Source organism: Ovis aries, chromosome 2, assembly GCF_016772045.2.
Source record: "Ovis aries strain OAR_USU_Benz2616 breed Rambouillet chromosome 2, ARS-UI_Ramb_v3.0, whole genome shotgun sequence".
Taxonomy (NCBI): Eukaryota; Metazoa; Chordata; class Mammalia; order Artiodactyla; family Bovidae; genus Ovis; species Ovis aries.
The window spans coordinates 92702549-92727267 of NC_056055.1; positions in this window are offsets into that span (position 1 = coordinate 92702549).

Sequence of the window (24719 nt, forward strand, 5' to 3'; positions counted from 1 at the left end):
TGACAAATTTGGATCATTTTTGATATTAACACACAGTGATTGATTTCAGAATATGATCAATGAGATCTATTCTCTCCCTAAGACATTGAATGGTATAGTACTCAGAGAATTTGCCATTTGATTGCCTTTATAGAATTTGACTTTTAAGTGAGCAGTCCTTTGGAAGTTGACCACTAGTTGATAGTCTTAATGGAAATTGACCTTTGGATGGTGCAGTTCTTAAGGAATTTGATCTTGAGTGGTATAGTCCTTTCTAATTTAACCTATAAAGTCATTGGATGAGTATTCACAAAGATACATACTACAATATTCAGCAAAACCACATGCATATCTGATAAAGGACTTGAAGTTTATAAAGAACTTTCTTATAGTAGTTCAGTTCAGTTGCTCAGTCATGTCCAACTCTTTGCAACCTCATGGACTGTAGTACGCCAGGCCTCCCTGTCTGTCGCCAACTCCTGGAGTTTACTCAAACTCATGTTCACTGAGTCCGTGATGCCATTCAACCATCTCATCCTCTGTCGTTCCCTTCTCCTCCAGCTTTCAATCTTTCTCAGCATCAGGGTCTTTTCTAATGAGATGGTTCTTTGCATAAGACAGTCAAAAACAATCTAATTTTAAAAACAGACATAAGTTTTAAACAGACATTTGACAGAATGCGGCTGCTGCTACTGCTGCTAAGTTGCTTCAGTCATGTCTGACTCTGTGCGACCCCATAGACGGCAGCTCACCAGGCTCCTCCATCCCTGGGATTCTGCAGGCAAGAGTACTGGAGTGGGTTGCCATTTCCTTCTCCAATGCATAAAAATAAAAAGTGAAAGTGAAGATGCTCAACATCAGTAGTTATTATGTGCATTTGTGTTCAGTCACTCACTCATGTCCGACTCTCTGTGGCCCTATGGACTACAGCCCACCAGTTTCCTTTGTCCATGGAATTTTCTAGGAAAGAATGTTGGAGTGGGCTTTGCTATTTCCTACTCCAGGGGATCTTTCTGATCCAGGGATCGAAACTGCATCTCTTGCATCTCCTCCCTTGGCAGGCAGATTCTTTACCACTGTGCTACCTGGGAAGCCTTGAAATATATATGTACCCCAAAGAAGGCAGTGGGATTGGAGATCAATATTATAGGGAAATGTAAGTTAAAATCACATTGAGATGCCACGATAGACTCATTATAGTAACTAAAATTAAAAAAGATTGACAATAATAAACATTGATGGGCTTTTGGTATAATTTGAAGTCTTATGTTGCTGATGGGAGTACAAAAAGATAAGGTCACTTTGGAAAACAGCGTTGGCAGTTTTTTATAAACACACACCATATGATTCAGCAATTTTACTTCTAGGTGTTTAACCAAAACAAATATAAACAGGTCCACACTAGTCTAGGCCCACTCTGGTCAAATGTTCATAGAAGTTTTATTCATAGTAACTAAAAGCTGAAAACAAGCCTAAGTCTATCAAAGGATAACTGGTTAAATAGTTTGTGTTATACTCATGCAATGGAATGCTATTTAGCAATGAATAGAAGTGAGGTACAAATATTAGTATATCAGACAACATGGATAAATCTCAAAAACATTATGCTAAATGAATGAGGTCAGAAACAAAAGACTAAATGCTGTAGGACTCTATTTATATTACATTCTAGAAAAGGCAAAACTATTGGGATAGAAAACAAAACCAGGGATGGAGGTTAGGGGTGTGACTGACTTCAAAGAGGAATAAAGGAGCTATATGGAAATGTTCTGATTCTTGATAGAGGTAGTGTTTACATGACTGTATATATTTGTCAAAACTCATCAGACTACATTTGAGAGTGAGTTTTATTATGTATAATTGTGTTTCAATAAAGCTGACTTGAAGGAAAAATAGAATTCAGCAAAATCTACTTCATAATAGATGGACATTCAGTTACTCTTTGAAGTTGTTGATGGTATACTTTGATATTGGGTATATTTCAATGTAATTCACCTTATTTGGTATTTCTAGCTCTAAAGGATATAAGATTATTTATACTTCTGAATAGCATGTTACTGGAAAAGTAGAGTAAGCTAATATAATTTATTTCTTTTGAGAAAAGATCTTACTTATTTGCTCTTGTGCAACAAAAATACTTGTGCATATTATGAATGATGGGTAAGGATGAAGTAGCTGAGAAATTCTAAGAGAGGAGGAGACTAGAGTCAAGGGTCCTTGAAAATGATAATTTCCAATTAAGGAAAATAAGCAATTCAAAGAGCTACTGCCAACAAAAATCGGTTTTGCATAAATCTTAACCAATCAGACTGAGGAGTTCTTTTTGGAGTTACCTGGTAGAGCTCTCAAAGTAACTCCAAAAGAAACTCCTTAGTTATTTCTCAGTAAAGCCAGAAATAAAGAGAAAGTTATTGAAATCATACACATTAATGTCTATTTGTTTTATATTAGATTATACTTACTTCAACAAATAGAAAACCAAGATTTAATAAAATAAGTTCGGTAGATTTCTCAGCATTTGGTTAGTTCCCAAAGTTTAAGCTGAATTTTAGATTTTCCTGTTGTCAGTTTCTATACAAGAAGATTTTGAGGTGGTTCTTTTATTTTTATATTGTTTTATCAGATGCCTCCAACTCTTTCTGAAGCAACAACACACATGTTTTTATGTTTGTATATTCTTGGGAGAATTATAAATATATATTTTGTTACAATCCTGTCCTTATTTAAACCAGTTCAAAGTGTATTTTACAGTCTATAGTTATATGAAAACAGTGATAGACTTTATTTTTTGGGGCTTCAAAATCACTGCAGATGGTGACTGCAGCCGTGAAATTAAAAGATGCTTGCTCCTTGGAAGAAAAGTTATAACCAACCTAGATAGCATATTAAAAAGCAGAGACATCACATTGCCAACAAAGGTCCGTCTAGTCGAGGCTATGGTTTTTCTAGTAGTCATATATGTATATGAGAGTTGGACTATAAAGAAAGCTGAACACTGAAGAATTGATGCTTTTGAACTGTGGTGTTGGAGAAGACTCTTGAGAGTCTCTTGGACAGGAAGGAGATCCAACCAGTCATCCTAAAGGAAATGAGTCCTGAATATTCATTGGAAGGACTAATGCTGAAGCTGAAGCTCCAATACTTATGGCCACCTGATACAAAGAGCTGACTCATTGAAAAGACCCTGATGCTGGGAAAGATTGAAGGCGGGAGGAGAAGGGGACGACAGAGGATGAGATGGTTGGATGGCATCACCAACTCAATGGACATGAGTTTGAGTAAACTCTGGGCATTAGTGATGGACAGGGAGCCCTGGCATTCTGCGGCTCGTGGGGTCATCAAGAGTCGGACATGACTGAGTGACTGAACTGAACTGATGATATTATAAGCAGTCCTGAGAAGGGGTTGCAAGTATTATCTCACTGAGTTTTGTTCTGTATTTAGACCAAAAACTCTGTAAAAAGTAATTTATCCAACTTTTGTTTTGATGATTTCCATGAAGTGAGAAACAACTGTTAATCAGTAAATTTTTTTCCCCATACATTATCTGGCACTATCAATTAAATTAGATAAAGAAAAACTGAATTTCATATCTCTGAGAAGTGGGTATATTAAGTGCTATAAAGTTTTTGGATGATTTGTTAGAATTAAAATAATTGAGAGTTTGCTGCCAGAATCCAAAAGGAACTTGGCAGTGAATTTGTAGCATAGACATATATTTTATCTTCTATCAAAGAGTTTTTAATTTAATAGGGAAAGTAGGACCTATTTAAGTAAAGCATAAGGCAGAAAATAAATTCAATGAAAGAGGCATATATAAATTTCTTACTCAGATCAGAAAGAAACATAACTTATCAAGGTCAAGACTGTGGAAGGCTTTCTAGAAGAGGTGGCATTTGGACTGTGCCTAAGAGATGATAATGGCAGGACAGGGAACGTCATTTAAGTGGGAGGGCATGGACTGCCTGAAGACATAGATAGGAACAGTTTAGATGTGTATGGAGAACTGGGAGTGGAACAATTTGGCTTGAAACAGAGGAATAAAGTGGGGGAAATAAAGCGGAACAGGATGTGTTGAGATTCTGGATGCATAACAGGTTAAGGAATTTGGATTTTATTCCATTTACAGTTGAGAAATCAGTTGGTCCTAATTCAGGCATTGGAAAATTCAGTGTTCTACAGAGAATTCCTGTTGTCTTATGAGAAGTGTTAAGTCATTTGCGTGTGTACGTGAGTGCCAAGCTGCTTCAGTTGTGTCTGACTCTTTGCAGCCCTGTGAACTGTAGCCCACCAGGTTCCTCTGTCCAAGGGATTCTCCAGGTAAGAATATTGGAGTGGGTTGCCATGCCCACCTCCAGGGGATCTTCCCAATCCAGGGATCAAACCCACGTCTCTTATGTCTTCTGCATTAGCAGGCGGGTTCTTTACCACTAGTGCCACCTGAGAAGCTCAAGAAGTCATTTAGCAGAATTTATTTTTTTATCTATATTCTTCTTTCTCTTTCCTCTGATATGCTGTCTAAAGTGTCTAAAAGCAAACTGTCCAAGATTTCCAAGTTGTATCTGATGGCACCTCAAATCAAATCAACAGTTATTTATAGAACCTCAATTTTATACAAGGCACTTTGTCCCAGTTGTGAAGCACTTCTCAAACTGTTCTACCCCAAATCCTAAATGCTGAGTGTAAAACCTCTTACTCTGAGGGTTCTAGGGAAATAGCACCAAACAAACCACCAGCACATTTCTTTAAGGAATTTTTTGTTTGTTTTTATTTTTTTGTACAATTAAAATTTTTTTAAATTGGAGGACAATTACTTTACAATGTTGTGTTGTTTTCTGCAGTACAACAATGTGAATCAGCCGTAAGTGTGTATGTATATATATTATATATATATATATAATATATATATATATATATCTCCCTTCCCTCTTGAACCTTCCTTCCACTCCAGATCCCTCATCCTATACTTCTAGATCATCACAGACACTGGGCTGGGCTCTCTTTGTTATACAGAAATTTCCCATTAACTCTCAGTTTTAAACATGGTAGTGTATATATGTCGGTACTACTCTCTCAATTTGTCCCACCTTCTCTTTCCGCTACTGAGTCCACAAGTCTCTTCTCTATATCTGTGTCTCCATTCCTGCCCTGCCAATAGGTTCATTAGTACCATTTTTCTAGATTGCCTATATATGCATTAATATACGATACTTGTTTTTTTCTTTCTGACTTAACTTCACTCTGGCTCCACTTATAATAGGCTCTACTTTTTTTTTTTTTGGTGGGGGGGGAAGGGAACTTTAAACAACATAAACACTTTTTAAGACGCTCATTAATCTTATTAGTATTAAAGGTAAGTATTCATAGCTTTGTCATGGCGAAGAAACTTTCGCCATGGCTCAGTGAAGCTATGAGCCATGCCATACAGGGCAACCCAAGACTGACAGGTCTTAGTGGAGAGTTCTGTCAAAATGTGTTCCACTGGAGGAGGGAATGGTAAATCACTCCAGTATTCTTGCCACGAGAGCCCCATGAACAGTAACAAAAGGCCAAAAGGTATGACAGCAGAAGATGAGCCCCCCAGGTTGGAAGGTGTCCAATATGCTACTGGGGAAGAGCAGAGGACAATGACTAATATCTCCAGAAAGAGAAAAACAGCTGGGCCGAAGTGGAAATGACGCTCAGTTGGGGATGTGTCTGGTGGTGAAAGTAAAGTCTGATGCTGTAAAGAATAGTATTGCATAGGAGCCTGGAATATTAGGTCCATAAATCACAGTAAATTGGGCATGATCAAGTGGGAGATGACAAGAGTGAACCTTGACATCTTAGGAATCAGTGAACTAAAATGGACTGGAATGGGTGAATTTAATTCAGAGGACCATTATATCTACTATTGTGGGCAAGAATCCCTTAGAAGAAATGGAGTAACCCTCACAGACAACAAAAGATTTTGAAATGCAGTGCTTGGGTATAGTCTCAAAAATGGCAGAATGATCTTGATTCATTTCCAAGGCAAACCACTCAATGTATAATGTGTAATCCAAGTCTATGCCTCAACCACTGATGCCAAAGAAGCTGAAGTTGACTGGTTCTATGAAGACCTACAACACCTTCTAGGACTAACACCAAAAAAAGACATCCTTTTCATCACAGGGGATTGGAATGCACAAGTAGGAAGTCAAGAGATACCTGGAGTAACAGGCAAGTTTGGCCTTGGAGAACAAAATGAAGCAGGGCAAAAGATAACAGAGTTTTGACAAGAGAACACACTGGACATAGCAAACACCCTTTTCCAACAACATAAGAGATGACTCTACCCATGGACATCGCCAAATTGTCAGTACTGAAATCAGACTGATTATGTTCTTTGCAGCCGAAAGTGGAGAAGCTCTATACAGTCAGCAAAAACAAGACCTGGAGCTGATGGTGGCTCAGATCATATGCTCCTTATTTCAAAATTCAGGCTTAAGTTAAAGAAAGTAGGGAAAATCCAGGTTTGACCTAAATCAAATCCCTTATGATTATACAGTGGAGGTGATGAATAGATTCAAGTGATTAGATCCCTTGAAGGGTAAACAAAGTGCCTGAAGAACTACAGACAGAGGTTCATAACATTGTACAGGAGTCAATGACCAAAACCATCCCCAAGAAAAAGAAATGCAAAGAGGCAAAATGGTTGTCTGAGGAGGCCTTAGAAATAGCTGAGAAATGAAGAGAAGTGAAAAGCAAAGGAGAAACGAAAGAATATCCATCTGAATGTAGAGTTCTGAAGAATAGCAAGGAGAGAAAAGAAGACCTTTTTAAATGAACAATGCAAAGAAGTAGAGGGAAACAATAGAATGTGAAAGATGAACAATCTCTTCAAGAAAATTGGAGTTATCAAGGGAACATTATTCATGCAAGGATGGACAAGATAAAGGACAGAAACGTTAAGGACCTAACAGAGGCAGAAGAGATTAAGAAGAGGGAGCAAGAATACACAGAAGAACTATACAAAAAAGGTCTTAATGATCCGAATAACCATGATGGTGTGGTCACTCCCCTATAGCCAGACATCTTGGAGTGTGAAATCAAGTGGGCCTTAGGAAGCATTACTATGAACAAAGCTAGTGGAGATGATGAAATTCTAGCTGAGCTATTTCAAATCCTAAAATATGATGCTGTTAAAGTGCCACACTGAATGTGTCACCAAATTTGGAAAACTTAGCAGTGGCCACACCACTGGGAAATGTCAGTTTTCATTCTAATCCCAAAGAAGGGCAATGCCAAAGAATGTTCAAGCTACCAAACAATTGTGCTCATTTTGCATGCTAGTAAGGTTATGCTCAATATCCTTCAGACTGCTGCTGCTGCTAAGTCACTTCAGTCATGTCTGACTCTGTGTGACCCCATAGACGGCAACCCACCAGGCTCCTCTGTCCCTGGGATTCTCCAGGCAAGAATACTGGAGTGGGTTGCCATTTCCTTCTCCAATGCATGCATGCATGCATGCTAAGTTGGTTCAGTCGTGTCCGACTCTGTGCGCCCCTATGGACAGCTGCCCACCAAGCTCCTCCATCCACAGGATTCTCCAGGCAAGATTACTGGAGTGGGTTGCCATTTCCTTCTCCAATCCTTCAGACTAGGCTTCAGCAGTTTGTTAACCAAGAACTTTCAGATATACAAGCTGGGTTTAGAGAAGGCAGAGAAACCAAAGATCAAATTGCTGACATTCTTTGGATCATAGAGAAAGCAAGGGAATTCCAGAAAAACATCTAATTCTGCTTCATTGACTACTTGGATGCAGCATGCTTGGGGCTGGTGCATGGGGATGACCCAGAAAGATGTTCTGGGGAGGGAGGTGGGAGGGGGGTTCATGTTTGGGAATGCATGTAAGAATTAAAGATTTTAAAATTTAAAAAATAAAAAACTAAAAAAAAATAATAATAATAAAAAAATAAAAAATAAAATTAACCCTTCCAAAAAAAAAATAAATAAATAAAGATATAAACCTTTTTTTCCAGTCATTATAAATTATGATATAAAATCTCAGAATCTGTATACATCTCCTAGATATTCCAAATATTTTGGAAGGATATGCAGTGAAATATTAATAGCCTTTTGTATATATGTCTTGTATATATTTATGTATTATAGGATATATAAGTCTTATGTTGTCATTGTTGATTAGTTGCTAAGTCGTGTCCAGCTCTTCCAACCCCATGGACTGTAGCTTGCCACGCTGGCTCCTCTGTCCATGGAATTTCCCAGGCAAGAATACTGTAGTGCGTTGCCATTTCCTTTGGCAGTAGACCTTTCCTACCCAGAGATTGAACGCTTGTCTCTTGTTTGGTAAGTAGATTCTTTCCAGAGTCACCTGGGAAGCCCATGTATGTCTTATATGTGTATCTATATGTCTTATGTTTTTTAAATGAGCAAAATAATGTTAATAGTAGAAAATATAAAGGCACTTAAAATAGTCCTTAAAATAATACTCTGCTAGTCTTTGATATTAGCATGTTTACTTATGGACATTTGATTTTGTTTATTCTTGTCTTTGAAATGGTGATTCTAGACTGAAACTCTTTTCCTTGTATTTTCTGTTGGACTCTCTTCTCCCCAGTGAAGATAGCCATTGTCTGATAGTTTTGGTTTTGGAGTGTTAGAACTATCAACTGTGATAGTAAAACAATAGGACTCCAAAAGGGATTTCCTGTTAGTACCTTCCCTTAGTTTTGTTCATATTAGCAGGGATGTGGTTGTTCCAGGAAAGGTATACTGGGAAATGCAAGCCATAATACCAGGGCTAATGTAGGCTACCTTATCTCAGTGAAGAAAGTCCTGATGTTCATAGCAAATTGTTTTCCAAACACTTAAATCCTTGCTTTCTGTCCATTCCTAAGAGTAGGTAGTCTAATTTAGGTAACCCAGTACTTACAAATTCATTTATTTCTCTGAATGTTTTCTTTTTCTTTCTTCTCCTGTCTTTTAAGACTCAATCCTATGGTCTGGAATCCTAATATAATTCCTTCTGTACTTTGTTAATCTACATTTTCTTTGTGGTGATGTATGCACTTATGTGGATGAATCTAATGCTGGGTATAGAAAGAGCAGTCAAAAACAATCATAAACTCACATATCTTCCATCCTTTCCACAAGGAAAGGAATTCTGAAATTCCCCTAGAGGATCAATGTTGATTTTTTGGCATTTTCATCACCCAGGAATGTAGTCTACCTTGACTGCCTGTGAGTTACAAAAATAAAAAATCAATTTTTTTCTATTTCCTACATATGAAATTTTATTGAATATACTATCTCCAATTATCTATCTCTCTACTCTCAACCCAGCTCTGTTAAAATAATATAAAATTTCACACTCTACTACCTCTAAATATCAACTTGAAGGTAAAATAAAACAGAGAAATCATGAAGTAGTGAGAAGAGTACAGTATTTAGAATCACACAGATCTGGGTTTGAGTTCTCTATCTGCTTTTCACTGTGTAATTACAATCGTGAAGTGACTGTAATTACATGAAACAGTGAAATGAAAGTCACTCAGTTGTGTCTGACTCTTTGCGACTCCATGGACTATACAGTCCATGAAATTCTCCAGGCCAGAATACTGGAGTGGGTAGCCTTTCCCTTCTCCAGGGGATCTTCTAAAACCAGGGATTGAACCCAGGTCTTCTGTATTGCAGGAGGATTCTTTACCAGCTGAGCCACAAGGGAAGCCCATCAAATCATATGACCTCTCTATACCAACTACATTTAGAATTGATATACTATTGTAGAGTAGCTGATATATAGTAGCTGTTACTGAAATTTATGGATGTGAAAGTATTTTACAATTCACAAATGCTTTATAAAAGAAGAGGACTTCCTTGGTGGCTGAGAAGGTAAAGTGTCTGTCTACAATGCGAGAGACCTGGGTTCAGTCCCTGGGTTGGGAAGATTCCCTGGAGAAGGAAATGGCAACCCACTTCAGTACTCTTGCCTTGAAAATCCCCTGGATGGAGGAGCTTGGTGCAGGCTACTGTCCATGGGGTCGCAAAGAGTCAGGAAAGACTGAGTGACTTCACTTTCACTTTCAATTTATAAAAGAAGAATTAGGGTTTTTCTTTTTCTGAAAAGTTTTCATGTTAATCTGCCTCAGATGCATTTGACATTCATAATGCCCTAACAGCTCATAGATCCATCTTTCCCTTTAGCTTATTACTGTAGTTACTTGTTTCTTCTCTTCTTTTCTCTCCATCTCTGCTCAGGTGGAGCTTCTTGTCTGAATGACTAATTGCACACTTAGGATAAGCTTTTAAGCACTGAGGTATATATTTTAAGTTTATATCTCATCTCCCCCAATAGTATTTAACACAATGCTTTGCCCATCATGCCTGCTTCCTTAGTACATGTGACCTGGGAACTTAATGGAAACTACATATCATATAGGCTTTGGCTCAGACAAGCTGTCGTTTGGTAAAGGCAATCTGGAACGAGCTTTAGAGTTAGATCCAGTTTGAGTTTTGGCTCTGGCTCTGACTATCTCTATTTTTTTTTTTTACTTTATTTAACTTTACAATACTGTATTGATTTTGCCATACATTGACATGAATCCACCACGGGTGTATACAAGCTCCCAATCCTGAATCCCCCTCCCACCTCCCACCCCATATCATCTCTCTGGATCATCCCCATGCACCAGCCCCAAGCATCCTGTATCCTGTATGAACATAGACTGGCACTTCGTTTCTTACATGATAGTATACAGGTTTCAATGCCATTCTCCCAAATCATCCCACCCTCTCCCTCTCCCTCAGAGTCCAAAAGTCCATTCTATACATCTGTGTCTCTTTTGCTGTCCCGCATACAGGGTCATCATTACCATCTTTCTAAATTCCATATATATGTGTCAGTATACTGTATTGGTGTTTTTCTTTCTGGCTTACTTCACTCTGTATGATCGGCTCCAGTTTCATCCATCTCATTAGAACTGATTCAAATGTATTCTTTTTAATGGCTGAGTAATACTCCATTGTGTATATGTACCACAGCTTTCTTATCCATTCGTCTGCTGATGGACATCAGGGTTGTTTCCACATCCTGGCTATTATAAAGAGTGCTGTGATGAACATTGGGGTACATGTGTCTCTTTCAATTCTGGTTTCCTCAGTGTGTATGCCCAGCAGTGGGATTGCTGGGTCATAAGGCAGCTCTATTTGCAATATTTTAAGGAATCTCCACACTGTTGTCCATAGTGGCTGTACTAGTTTGCATTCCCACCAACAGTGTAGGAGGGTTCCCTTTTCTCCACACCCTCTCCAGCATTTATTGCTTGTAGACTTTTGGATCGCAGACATTCTGACTGGTGTGAAATGGTACCTCATTGTGGTCTTGATTTGCATTTCTCTGATAATGAGTGATTTGAGCATCTTTTCATGTGTTTGTTAGCCATCCACATGTCTTCTTTGGAGAAATGCCTATTTAGTTCTTTGGCCCATTTTTTGATTGGGTCGTTTATTTTTCTGGAATTGAGCTGCATAAGTTGCTTGTATATTTTTGAGATTACTTGTTTGCCAGTTGCTTATTTGCTATTGTTTTCTCCCATTCAGAAGGCTGTCTTTTTACCTTGCTTAGAGTTTCCTTCATTGTGCAGAAGCTTTTAATTTTAATTAGGTCCCATTTGTTTATTTTTGCTTTTACTTCCAGTATTCTGGGAGGTGGATCATAGAGGATCCTGCTGTGATTTATGTTGGAGAGTGTTTTGCCTATGTTCTCCTCTAGGAGTTTTATAGTTTCTGGTCTTACATTTAGATCTTTAATCCATTTTGAGTTTATTTTTGTGTGTGGTGTTAGAAAGTGATCTAGTTTCATTCTTTTACAAGTGGTTGACCAGTTTTCCCAGCACCACTTGTTAAAGAGATTGTCTTTACTCCATTGTATATTCTTGCCTCCTTTGTTGAAGATAAGGTGTCCATAGATGTGTGGATTTATCTCTGGGCTTTCTATTTTGTTCCATTGATCTATATTTCTGTCTTTGTGCCAGTACCATACTGTCTTGATGACTGTGGCTTTGTAGTAGAGCCTGAAGTCAGGCAGGTTGATTCCTCCAGTTGCATTCTTCTTTCTCAAGATTGCTTTGGCTATTCGAGGTTTTTTGGATTTCCATACAAATCTTGAAATTATTTGTTCTAGTTCTGTGAAAAATATCGCTGGTAGCTTGATAGGGATTGCACTGAATCTGTAGAGTGCTTTGGGTAGTATACTCATTTTCACTATATTGATTCTTCCAATCTGTGAATATGGTATATTTCTCCATCTATTAGTGTCCTCTTTGATTTCTTTCATCAGTGTTTTATAGTTTTCTATATTTAGGTCTTTAGTTTCTTTAGGTAGATATATTCCTAAGTATTTCATTCTTTTCATTGCAATGGTGAATGGAATTGTTTCTGTAATTTCTTTTTCTACTTTCTTATTATTACTGTATAGGAATGCAAGGGATTTCTGTGTGTTGATTTTATATCCTGCAACTTTACTATATTCATTGATTAGCTCTAGTAGTTTTCTGGTGGAGTTTAGGATTTTCTATGTAGAGGATCATGTCATCTGCAAATAGTGAGAGTTTTACTTCTTCTTTTCCAACTTGGATTCCATTTATTTCTTTTTCTGCTCTGATTGCTGTGGCAAAAACTTCCAGAACTATGTTGAATAGTAGTGGTGAAAGTGGGCACCCTTGTCTTGTTCCTGACTTTAGGGGAAATGCTTTCAATTTTTCACCTAGAGGACAATGTTTGCTGTGTGTTTGTCATATATAGCTTTTATTGAGTAGAGGTATGTTCCTTCTATTGCTGCTTTCTGGAGAGTAATTGTCATAAATGGATGTTGAATTTTGTCAAAGACCTTCTCTGCGTCTATTGAGATAATCATATGGCTTTTATTTTTCAATTTGTTAATGTGGTGAATTACATTGATTGATTTGCGGATATTGAAGAATTCTTGCATCCCTGGGATAAAGCCCACTTGGTCATGGAGCATGATCTTTTTAATTGTTGTTGGATTCTGATTGCTAGAATTTTGTTGAGAATTTTTGCATCTATGTTCATCAGTGATATTGGCCTGTAGTTTTCTTTTTTTGTGGTGTCTTTGTCTGACTATCTCTAGATATTTGCTAAATGTCTCAGATTTGTTTTTATTTTTTTAGAGGACTCAGATTATGGTTAGGAAAGTTGTTAAAGATCTGCCTTGGGGCAAAACCTTTTTTTTTTTTTTCAGTTCAGTTTCAGTTCAGTTCAGTTCAGTTGCTCAGTCATGTCCGACTCTTTGCAACCCCATGAATCGCAGCATGACAGGGTTCCCTGTCCATCACCATCTCCCGGAGTTCACTCAGACTTATGCCCATCGAGTCGGTGATGCCATTCAGCCATCTCATCCTGGGTTGTCCCCTTCTCCTCCTGCCCCCAATCTCTCCCAGCAGGAGAGTCTTTTCCAATGAGTCAACTCGTCGCATGAGGTGGCCAAAGTACTGGAGTTTTGGCTTTAGCATCATTCCTTCCAAAGAAATCCCAGGGTTGATCTCCTTCAGAATGGATTGGTTGGATCTCCTTGCAGTCCAAGGGGCTCTCAAGAGCCTTCTCCAACACCACAGTTCAAAAGCATCAATTCTTCGGCACTCAGCTTTCTTCACAGTCCAACTCTCCCATCCATACATGACCACTGGAAAAACCATAGCCTTGACTAGACGGACCTTAGTCGGCAAAGTAATGTCTCTGCTTTTGAACATACTATCTAGGTTGATCATAACTTTTCTTCCAAGGAGTAAGTGTCTTTTAATTTCATGGCTGCAGTCACCATCTGCAGTGATTTTGGAGCCCCCCCAAAATAAAGTCTGCCACTGTTTCCACTGTTTCCCCATCTATTTCCCATGGAGTAATGGGACCAGCGCCATGATCTTCGTTTTTTGAATGTTGAGCTTGAAGCCAACTTTTTCACTCTCCTCTTTCACTTTCATCAAGAGGCTTTTTAGCTCCTCTTCATTTTCTGCCATAAGGGTGGTGTCACCTGCATGTCTGAGGTTATTGATATTTCTCCCTGCAATCTTGATTCCAGCTTGTGTTTCTTCCAGTCCAGCGTTTCTCATGATGTACTCTGCATATAAGTTAAATAAGCAGGGTGACAATATACAGCCTTGACGTAGTCCTTTTCCTATTTGGAACCAGTCTGTTGTTCCATGTCCAGTTCTAATTGTTGTTTCCTGACCTGCATACAGATTTCTCAAGAGGCAGGTAGGTGGTCTGGTATTCCCATCTTTTGAAGAATTTTCCACAGTTTATTGTGATCCACACAGTCAAAGGCTTTGGCATAGTCAATAAAGCAGAAAGAGATGTTTTTTGGGAACCCTCTTGCTTTTTCTATGATCCAGTGGATGTTGGTAATTAGATCTCTGGTTCCTCTGCCTTTTCTGAAACCAGCTTGAACATCAGGGAGTTCACGGTTCATGTATTGCTGAAGTCTGGCTTGGAGAATTTTGAGCATTCCTTTACTAGCATGTGAGATGAGTGCAATTGTGCGGTAGTTTGAGCATTCTTTGGCATTGCCTTTCTTAGGGATGGGAATGAAACTGACCTTTTCCAGTCCTGTGGCCACTGCTGAGTTTTCCATATTTGCTGGCATATTGAGTGCAGCACTTTCACAGCATCATCTTTCAGGAACTGAAACAGCTCAACTGGAATTCCATCCCCTCCACTAGCTTTGTTCCTAGTGATGCTTTCTAAGGCCCATTTGACTTCACATTCCAAGATGTCTGGCTCTAGATTAGTGATCACATCATCATGATTATCTGGGTCATGAAGATCTTTTTTGTACAGTTCTTCCATGTATTCTTGCCACCTCTTCTTAATATCTTCTGCTTCTGTTAGGTCCAGAGCATTTCTGTCCTTTATCAAGCCCATCTTTGCATGAAATGTCCCTTGGTATCTCGAATTTTCTTGAAGATATCTCTAGTCTTTCCCATTTTGTTGTTTTCCTCTATTTCTTTGCATTGATCACTGAAGAAGGCTTTCTTATCTCTTCTTGCTCTTCTTTGGAACTCTGCATTCATCTGCTTATATCTTTCCTTTTCTCCTTTGCTTTTTGCTTCTCTTCTTTTCACAGCTATTTGTAAGGCTTCCCCAGACAGCCATTTTTGTTTTTTGCATTTCTTTTCCATGGGGATGGTCTTGATCCCTGTCTCCTGTACACTGTCACGAACCTCATTCCATAGTTCATCAGGCACTCTATCTATCAGATCTAGACCCTTAAATCTATTTCTCACTTCCCCTGTATAATCATAAGGGATTTGATTGAGGTCGTACCTGAATGGTCTAGCGGTTTTCCCTACTTTCTTCAATTTAAGTCTGAATTTGGGAATAAGGAGTTCATGATCTGAGCCACAGTCAGCTCCTGGTCTTGTTTTTGTTGACTGTATAGAGCTTCTCCATCTTTGGCTGCAAAGAATATAATCAGTATGATTTCGGTGTTGACCATCTGGTGATGTCCATGTGGAGAGTCTTCTCTTGCATTGTTGGAAGAGGGTGTTTGCTATGACCAGTGCATTTTCTTGGCAAAACTCTATTAGTCTTTGCCCTGCTTCATTCCACATTCCAAGGCCAAATTTGCCAGTTACTCCAGGTGTTTCTTGACTTCCTACTTTTTCATTCCAGTCCCCTATAATGAAAAGGACATGTTTTTTTGGGTGTTAGTTCTAAAAGATCTTGTAGGTCTTCATAAAACCGTTCAGCTTCAGTTTCTTCATCATTACTGGTTGGGGCATAGACTTGGATAACTGTGATATTAAATGGTTTGCCTTGGAGACCAACAGAGATCATTCTGTCGTTTTTGAGATTGCATCCCAGTAGTGAATTTCAGACTCTTGTTGACCATGATGGCTACTCCATTTCTTCTGAGGGATTCCTGCCTGCAGTAGTAGATGTAATGGTCATCTGATTTAAATTCACCCATTCCAGTCCATTTTAGTTCGCTGATTCCTAGAATGTCGACGTTTACCCTTGCCATCTCTTGTTTGACCACTTCAAGGTATGTTAATTTGGATTGCTTTCTCTAGCCTCCTGCCCAGATGAGAAGTTTTTTCTTTGTGTATTATATATTAATTATCTTCCATGGTAGCACAAACCTTGTCACTTGCCTCACTTTTTTCTACCCACTCAAATGTCAGAGCCTTATTTAATTTAAAAATAGAGATGTTTCTGCTACTTATTTTTGTACTTGGGTGTTTTGGGGCATGTGGTGGGAATACTGACTCCTAAATTATCAAATTCTGAAGACAGTCTTAGTAAATGTATAAAAATTGTGGAATAAAACAAATGTTTTCATCTGCCAATAGTAACCACCTTTGTTTGGCTACCTTTCCTTTCATTTCACCCTTTCTTTCTGATAAGGATTCTTCCAAATTCTCATGTAGCTGTACTTCTTTCTGCTATGTGGTCTAAGTGCTTCAGGGAAAGGTGACCACTCTGATTCCAAGGAGTAAGTCCCGGTTAGTCTAAGGCTTGTCAATCTTAGCCTTTTTTCACAGTTACAGTTCAGGAATATGGGCCTAAGCCTGGTGGCCTGTCAGTGTCTTATGCAGGAAGGCCTGTGTGTGCATACTAAGTCACTTCACCCGTGTCTGACTCTTTGCGACTCTGTGGACTGTAGCCCTCCAGCTTCTTCTGGCCATGGGATTCTCCAGGCAAGAATATTGGAGTGAGTTGCAATGCCCTCCAGGTGATCTTACTGACCCAGGGATTGAGCCCACATATCCCATGGCTGTGCATTGTAGGTAAATTCTTTACTGCTGACCATGGAACCCGATTTGAGTCAATTAAATGCAAAAAGAAAAGAGTGTTTCGAGCTTCAAGGAACTGAAGTTTTCTGACACAGAAGAGAAACTGGGAATTGCCACAGCCACTTTTCTGGCATGAAGGAAGATATGAGGATGAAACCAAGTCAGAGGAAAGAAGAGTGAAGAGGATCCCGAAGAAATAGAACTTAAGTGCTAGATCAAAGTTATCCTGAGGACTAGCCTATCTCTTGACTTACATTGATGAGAGTTTGAACCTTTTGTTTAAATTGATCTTAGTAAGGTTTTGTGTTGCATGCATCTGAAAAGATTTTTAAGTGATATACCAGTTTAATATTAATGTTTTTTCTAAGGCTGAAAATGTGGTCTAGGTCAGTACCATCCAAAAGAATTTTGTGCCATGACGCAAATGTTCTGTATAAGTGTTGCCCAATGAGGTCGCCACTGTCCATATGGAGCTATTGAGCAATTGAAATGTGGTTAGTACAGCTCAGGGACTGAGTTTTTAACTTAATTTAGTTTTGATTAATTTGAAGTTAAGTTGCCTCATGCTAGTGGCTACCATTTGAGGTAGCACACAGATCTAGACCAATTAACCTTCTATGGTTCAGAGCACTCTACAACATCCCTCTGAAACTTCTGTCTCCAAGTGATCACTAATAACTGTTTTGAATTCTATTTAGAATTTGTCATATAATTATGAAACAAAGCAAAGTTCATACTTTATTAAACTAAAATATCAGTTGTGTGTGTGTGTGTTTATATGTGTATTAACTGTCTTTTATTTGCTCAGATTTGCATTTCATGTAATAGGGCTGTGAGAAGAATAAGCATGTGCCTCTTCCTTGTTAAGGCTTCCCTGATGGCTCAGCGGTAGATTCCTGCAATGCAGGAGACACATGATCAGTCCCTGGGTTAGGAAGACCCCCTGGAAAAGGAAATGACAGTCCACGCCAGTATTCTTACCTGGGAAATCCCATAGACAGAGGAGCCTGGTGGAATATGGTTCATGAGATTGCAAAGAGTCAGACATGACTTAGGGACTAAAAACAATAATTCCTTGTTCAATAGCTTAAGACAAACACATAAAAACAACTCTGAACAATACAGAGCAATGTGTGTATCTTTGAGTTGCTAAAAGGCTTGGAAAGAGAAAGACTGGAAAGGCTTCTTTGACTAACTCTAACCAATATGGTTTTCTAAATGAATAATGATGACATGTGTAGTGACAGCTTTCTACTGCTGCTACAGCTGCTGCTAAGTTGCTTCAGTCGTGTCCGACTCTGTGCGACTCCAGAGACGGCAGTCCACCAGGCTCCCCTGTCCCTGGGATTCTCCAGGCAAGAACACTGGAGTGGGTTGCCATTTCCTTCTCCAGTGCGTGAAAGTGAAAAGTGAAAGTGAAGTCGCTCAGTCATGTCTGACTCCCAGCGACCCCACAAACCCATGGACTACAGCCCACCAGGCTCCTCCGTCCATGAGATTTACCAGGCGAGAGTACTGGAGTGGGGTGCCATTGCCTTCTCCGAACAGCTTTCTACTAAGGAAACACTATTTATTGCAAGGCATTTATCATCTTTTTTACTTTCTAATCTATAGACCTCAAGTAACATTATTAAAATTTTACTGCCTTCTTACTAGGAGAGAAACAGATTAATAGATAAGTGCCTTTTCTGAATTAATTATCTTTGTCATATAAGTACTAAGTACAGCTTTCGATGATGTCTTATGCATTTTGATTTACTCTGTTTTGGGTGGCCCTCTTTTTCTCCTTCTCTTTATCTTTCCTAGGTATACATTTTATAGACATGTGTGCAAAGCATTGCATCTTTTCCATTTTTAAAAAAATTCCTAACTTGGATATGGTAGTCATAGCATGGAGGGAATACATTCTTGGTTGAATTTTTCATTCTTTAGGTCTCTGCCAATTACTGTCAAAAGCAGTGGTGACTTTTTGTAAGGTGGATGCTTGTTCATTAGAAAGTGGCCTGAAACAATGAATTCCCTTCACATAAACCATTGAACTATCATGAGATGGTAACGACTTTCTGTCACTCCCAACCTAGGTCTAATCCAAACTCCTGACCCAGAGGTGCAAAGGCTTTGTAGCTCATTAGTGATTCCCTTGGAGCCATCAAGTGCCAAGTCTCTAGTCTGTAGTCACATGGAGCCTACAGTGAAAAAGTATTGTGCACCTTTTAGCATTAGTTGTATTTTAATGGCAAATATAATAGGATTTACTAAGCTAAAATACTTAAAAGGTAAAAAATTAAACATTCTCAATATTTTCTATGTGAGATTAAAGTGATCATGTTAACATGATTTAAAGTACTTTATTTTAATTGCATTATGTTATTGAAACTGTTTCATGGTATCTTACTGAGGATAATAGTCTAATTCAGTAGGGCAGTAGTGGGTTTTTTTAATTTATTCTGGTATATAAAATGTGATTTCATGAACTAGGAACTAAACTGAGGCAAAAGGGATGGTTCTTTATGCTAAACTAAAGATAGTTTTTATTATGTGGTCAGGATAACTGAGTTTTCTTTACTGATTTCTGAATTCCTTAAAAAAATATTTTGAATTTAAATGAGAGTGAAGAACAGAGTTTTAAAACCCAGTTTTATTGTTACTAAATTAGCAAAAGTTGGTGGCGGTCTAGGAGTGCTCTTTGATCTAAGAAGCCTGATCAGGTTTTTTCAGGCCACTGTAAACTTTGAATTTCAGTTATGATGTAATGTTATGCTGCTTCAGTGAAAACAATATAATTAGTTTTATTTTTATTTCTCTTTATATTTAAGCTTGAAACAAAACTATATAAAACAATAGGTAGTTTATCCAGAGTGACTGTAATTTCATTTTCATTTCTGGGGTCTATCAAACTGAAGCATTGTCAATTTCATGCTTCCAAATTTATCCATTATTTATAGGTCCTTATACTTCTGAAATATATATTTCTTTGTGAAACAATTTTCTTGATGAGAAAGTGGACCAGTTGAACTCTTAGCTAAATTCGGTGATATATTTAACCCAAACAATGTATAATATACATAATTAAAGTGTTAATCATTTTACAAAGTTAAGTATTTATTAGTGATTCTATTACAACACCTCATTTTAAGTTGTTGTTTGTTGAAAATATTTCATCAGAAAAATAAGCTGGATGGCAAAATTTGATTGAATATGAGTAATTTTTATCTTCTTAGTTAATTTTTACTTGAAAATTACTTTAAGCTCTAATGATTTACATGTTTACAATTATTCAATTTTAATTGAATTAAATGACAGAAAAGATACGCTCAAACAAATTAATATATTATAAATTTATGTTTAGTAGTCAAGAAATAGCTCATGTTGACATGCAATTGTTGCTGCAATTTAAAATTCCTATTAACTTCTGAAGAAGAATCTTTTTGAAAGTGGCAGACATATTAACAGTGATCTTCATTTATCACATTTCCATCATAGCACTTTGTAAGTTGATATTCTCTTTGCTAAACTGACCAAAGTCAATATATACTCCAATTATAGCTGGATGAACCTGACAGCTTGTATCTTCTGTGTGAAGGTTGTCTGCCTTGTTGAGTAGCCTATACAGACAAGCTGCCAGATCTTCATTAATACCCGCATTGCTTTTTTATTGTTTAGAGAAAGTGGCATTCGAATCATTTGGTAGAATCATCCAAAGAGTTGTGTACTTTCATGGCTAGGGTAAATTTTTATTTTGAGTTATATCTTTTTTTTTTCTCTAAAATTCTGAAAATTTAGCCAGTAGCCAAGTATTTTTACTTCGTGGTTTGTTGTACCATTTTCTTACCAAGTCTTAATCCCTGGCAGAGTGCACTGTACTTATTTTTCACAGTTAGTTTCAAAAGCATTTTTAGATATTTTTACCCTTATGATACTACTTGAAGTTAATTAAAAATATAATATTTTTATCATCATTTAACCAATAAAACATTTCAAATGCTGTTCTCAGAAGTTAATGATTTGCTGTTAATTAACCACCTGGTTACTGGTAGAATTTTTCTTGATGATATATTGCTTTTAAAATGGCCATCCAATTATTTTTTAAATGAAAACCAGAACCTCTTCAGAGAGTAGATGAGTAATTTTGCACATAGTGTAACTTAAGTATCTTATTATTCTCTTTAGGAAGCCATATCGATTACAGTTAGTGAAAAATGTCTTTCCAATCTTCCAAGTCTTTTAGCACTTAGAGATCCAGACCAATCATTTATTGCTCTGTATTATTCAGGGTTGTAGTTGTATGTGTTGTCTTAACTAGTTGATAAGGAATAGGCATATGCTTCTTCTTATAACACCCATTTGTGAAATGCAAATTGAGCAAATAGAAAACTTTCAGCACCCCACTCCCTTCACATGTACCCATGTACCACTGACATTTTAGAGTAGTCAAATCTGAACTTTTTTTTAAAAAGAATTATTAAATGCAATTCAAAATGTAATTCAGAATGGTTATTAGTGTCCATTTGGACACAGAAGCTTTAGAGGGATGTTGCAAAGTCATCTCAGTCATCTGAATGTTGATTGGTCTAAATCTGTGCTATCTCATATGGTGACCATTAGCCACATGGGGCTATTTAAATTCAAATTAATTAAAACTAATTGGAATTACAAATTCAGTTCCTTAGTTGTGTTACCACATTTCAATTGTTTAATATCTTCATGTGGATGGTGGGCTACCTGTTCTTATTAGGCAGCACTTATACAGAAAGAACATTTCCATTATCACACAAAGTTTTTGTTGGACAGGACTGGTTTAGACATTTTAATCTCTAAGCTTAATATAATTATATTAAAATATAGTATTATTTTTTCTACAATAATAAAAACCCCAAAGAAATAATTGGAAAATAATAGTGAACCCTAAGGAAAAAGAAGAAAATCAAAGATTAAAGTTTTGATTGGTAGCTGTTTTTCTTTGCAAAGGAGATAATTTGGTGTTGTTTTTTATATACCTTGAATTCTAGTTTATAGAAAGAGGCATAAATATCAATTATGGGGTTCTGGGATCCTTCAGCCTTTTTTTTTTTTTTTTTGGTAATTAACAACTGTGTAAGCCTGCACAAGCAGAAAGCCCGTAATCCTATTCTATTTAGAAGATGAAGATATACAAATGCTTCTCTAATATCCTAGAGGGGAAATCCACTAACACATCAGAATACTGGAAGAGAAAGAGGATACTTGTACTTCAGTTTGAAATATTGTCCCCTACATTGTTCCATTAATGATGACCTAGCTATAGAAAAAGTTTAAGGATTTTGGTAGATGGAAAAAGGGTCACTATATATGCTGAAGCTGTTGACAGGTTTAATTTCATTTTGAGCTATTATCACAGAGGCTATGTGAATACTATCTTAGTAATCTGCTGTTTTCTCAGCTTATTCATAACAGTCAAAGGAAAGATGGTATCTTTGATGCTTTCTTAGGAAGGCAGAAAGCAAGTCTGTTATTAAATTTTTGTCCAGGAGTTCATCTGTCAGGGCTAGAAATGACTAGTTATTGTTACCATATACCCAAGAACATCTATCACTGATATGAAAAAATAAAAATATTTTGAAAGAATTCTACTGATGGTGAGTCCATGTTATTTTGCCTGTCAATTTTATGATTAAACAACAGTTTCTTGTTTTATTTCCTGGATAATTCTTCCAATGAATGTTGGATCTTTTTGAAGTAGAAAACTTGGAGGTAAGGGTGGTATTAAGGGAACAGATTAGATTTTATGAAACTGATAAAGGATGCTTTTACTATAATATTAGTAACCATATTTATAGCAGTATGAAGAAGGGAATTCTTCAGTATATTGGTCAAAGATGAATTAGTAAAACTTCCCACTCCAGTGGGCTTCCCAGGTGGTGCAGTGGTAAAGAATCTACCCACCAATGCAGGAGACTGGGGTTCAGTCCCTGGGTTGGAAAGATTCCCTTGGAGTAGGTATTGGAAACCCACTCCAGTATTCTTGCCTGGGAAATGTCATGGACAGAGGAGCCTGGTGGACTGTAGTCCATGGGGTCACACAGAGTTGGACATGACTGAGCATGTAGCAACAACCCATTCCAATGCGCAGTTAGGTTGCTGAAGTATACTGGATAGAAGTTCTTATAAAGTGGATCCTTTTAAGTCTTAGCAAGTTAACCTAATGTTGACTTTAAAAAGTGATTAGGACTGTGGCTATTTGTGTATCCTGTTTTAACATTGCTACCTTTATTCTAGATTGTTCATAAATAATTTTTACTTCTACTTTCTCCTAGAGAATTCTGTTACCCATCTCACAAGGAGAAAACACAAGAATTTATTTACGATAAATACAAGTTTGCCTGAAAAATATAATTTTCCCGTTAAAAAATTAAAGTGAGTCAGAGAAACAATGTTATTTCCCTTGTTCTAGGTGCCTGATACTTTAGATACCAACCATGTCAGAAAGTGAGTAATTTCTTCTATGAATAAAGGATTTTGATTTTCCAAACTCTCTTAGAAATGAGATCCATTTATCCTAAGTGCTAAAATAAAATTTCTACATTCTAATGAGTGAGGACACATGAGTAAAAAATAGGAGCAGAAGGACCGTCGAGGGAAACGTTAAAGAATCAGAGGAATGGAGAGTGGGTCAAAAGAGCAGAAATAGATGATGTGGCTTTTCCCCCCCTTTCTTAACACTCTCCCTTTTGCAAAGGTGAATATTTTCTTGCCTCAGCTTTATTTTTCAAATTATAATCAAGACAGAAATAAGATCATTGAGACTCATTTGTTTTCCTTCTGAGCTAAGGTAAATAGATCTAATTTCTTTCGGAGATAAGTCAGTCAGTTCAGTTCAATCACTCAGTTGTGTCCGACTCTTTGAGATCCCATGGACTGCAAAACGCCAGACCTTCCTGTCCATCACCCCCAGAGCTTGCTCAAACTCATATCCATTGAGTCAGTGATGCCATCCAACCTTCTCATCTTCTGTCATCCATTTCTCCTGCCACTTTCAAACTTTCCTAGCATCAGGGTCTTTTCAAATGAGTCAGTTTATCTCATCAGATGGCCAAAGTATTGGAGTTTCAGCTTTAGCATCAGTCCTTCCAATGAATATGCAGGACTCATTTCCTTTAGGATGGACTGTTTGGATCTCCTTGCAGTTCAAGGGACTCTCAAGAGTCTTCTCCAACACCACAGTTCAAAAGCATCAATTCTTCAGCGCTCAGCTTTCTTTATAGTCTAACTCTCACATCCATACATGACTCCTGGAAAAACCATAGCCTTGACTAGATGGACCTTTGTTGACCAAGTAATGTCTCTGCTTTTTAATATCCTATCTAGGTTGGTCATAACTTTTCTTACAAGGAGCAAGAGTCTTTTAATTTCATGGCTGCAGTCACTATCTGCAGTGATTTTGGAGCCCCCCAAAATAAAGTCTGTCACGGTTTCCATTGTTTCCCCATCTGTTTGCCATGAAGTGATGGGACCAGATGCCATGATCTTAGTTTTCTGAATGTTGAGTTTTAAGCCAACTTTTTCACTCTCCCCTTCCATTTCATCAAGAGACTCTTTTAGTTTTTCTTTGTTTTCTGCCATAAGGGTGATATCATCTGCATATCTGAGGTTATTGATATTTCCCCTGGCAATCTTGATTCCAGTTTGTGCTTCATCCAGCCTGGCATTTCGTATGATGTACTCTGCATGTAAGTTAAATAAACAGAGTGACAATATACAACCTTGACATACTCCTTTCCTGATTTGGAAGTAGTCTGTTATTCCATGTCCAGTTCTAACTCTTGCTTCCTGACCTGTATACAGATTTCTCAAGCGGCAAGTCAGGTGGTCTGGTATTCCCATCTCTTGAAGAATTTCCCATAGTTTGTTGTGATCCATACAGTCAAAGGCTTTGGCATAGTCAATAAAGCAGAAGTAGATGTTTTTCTG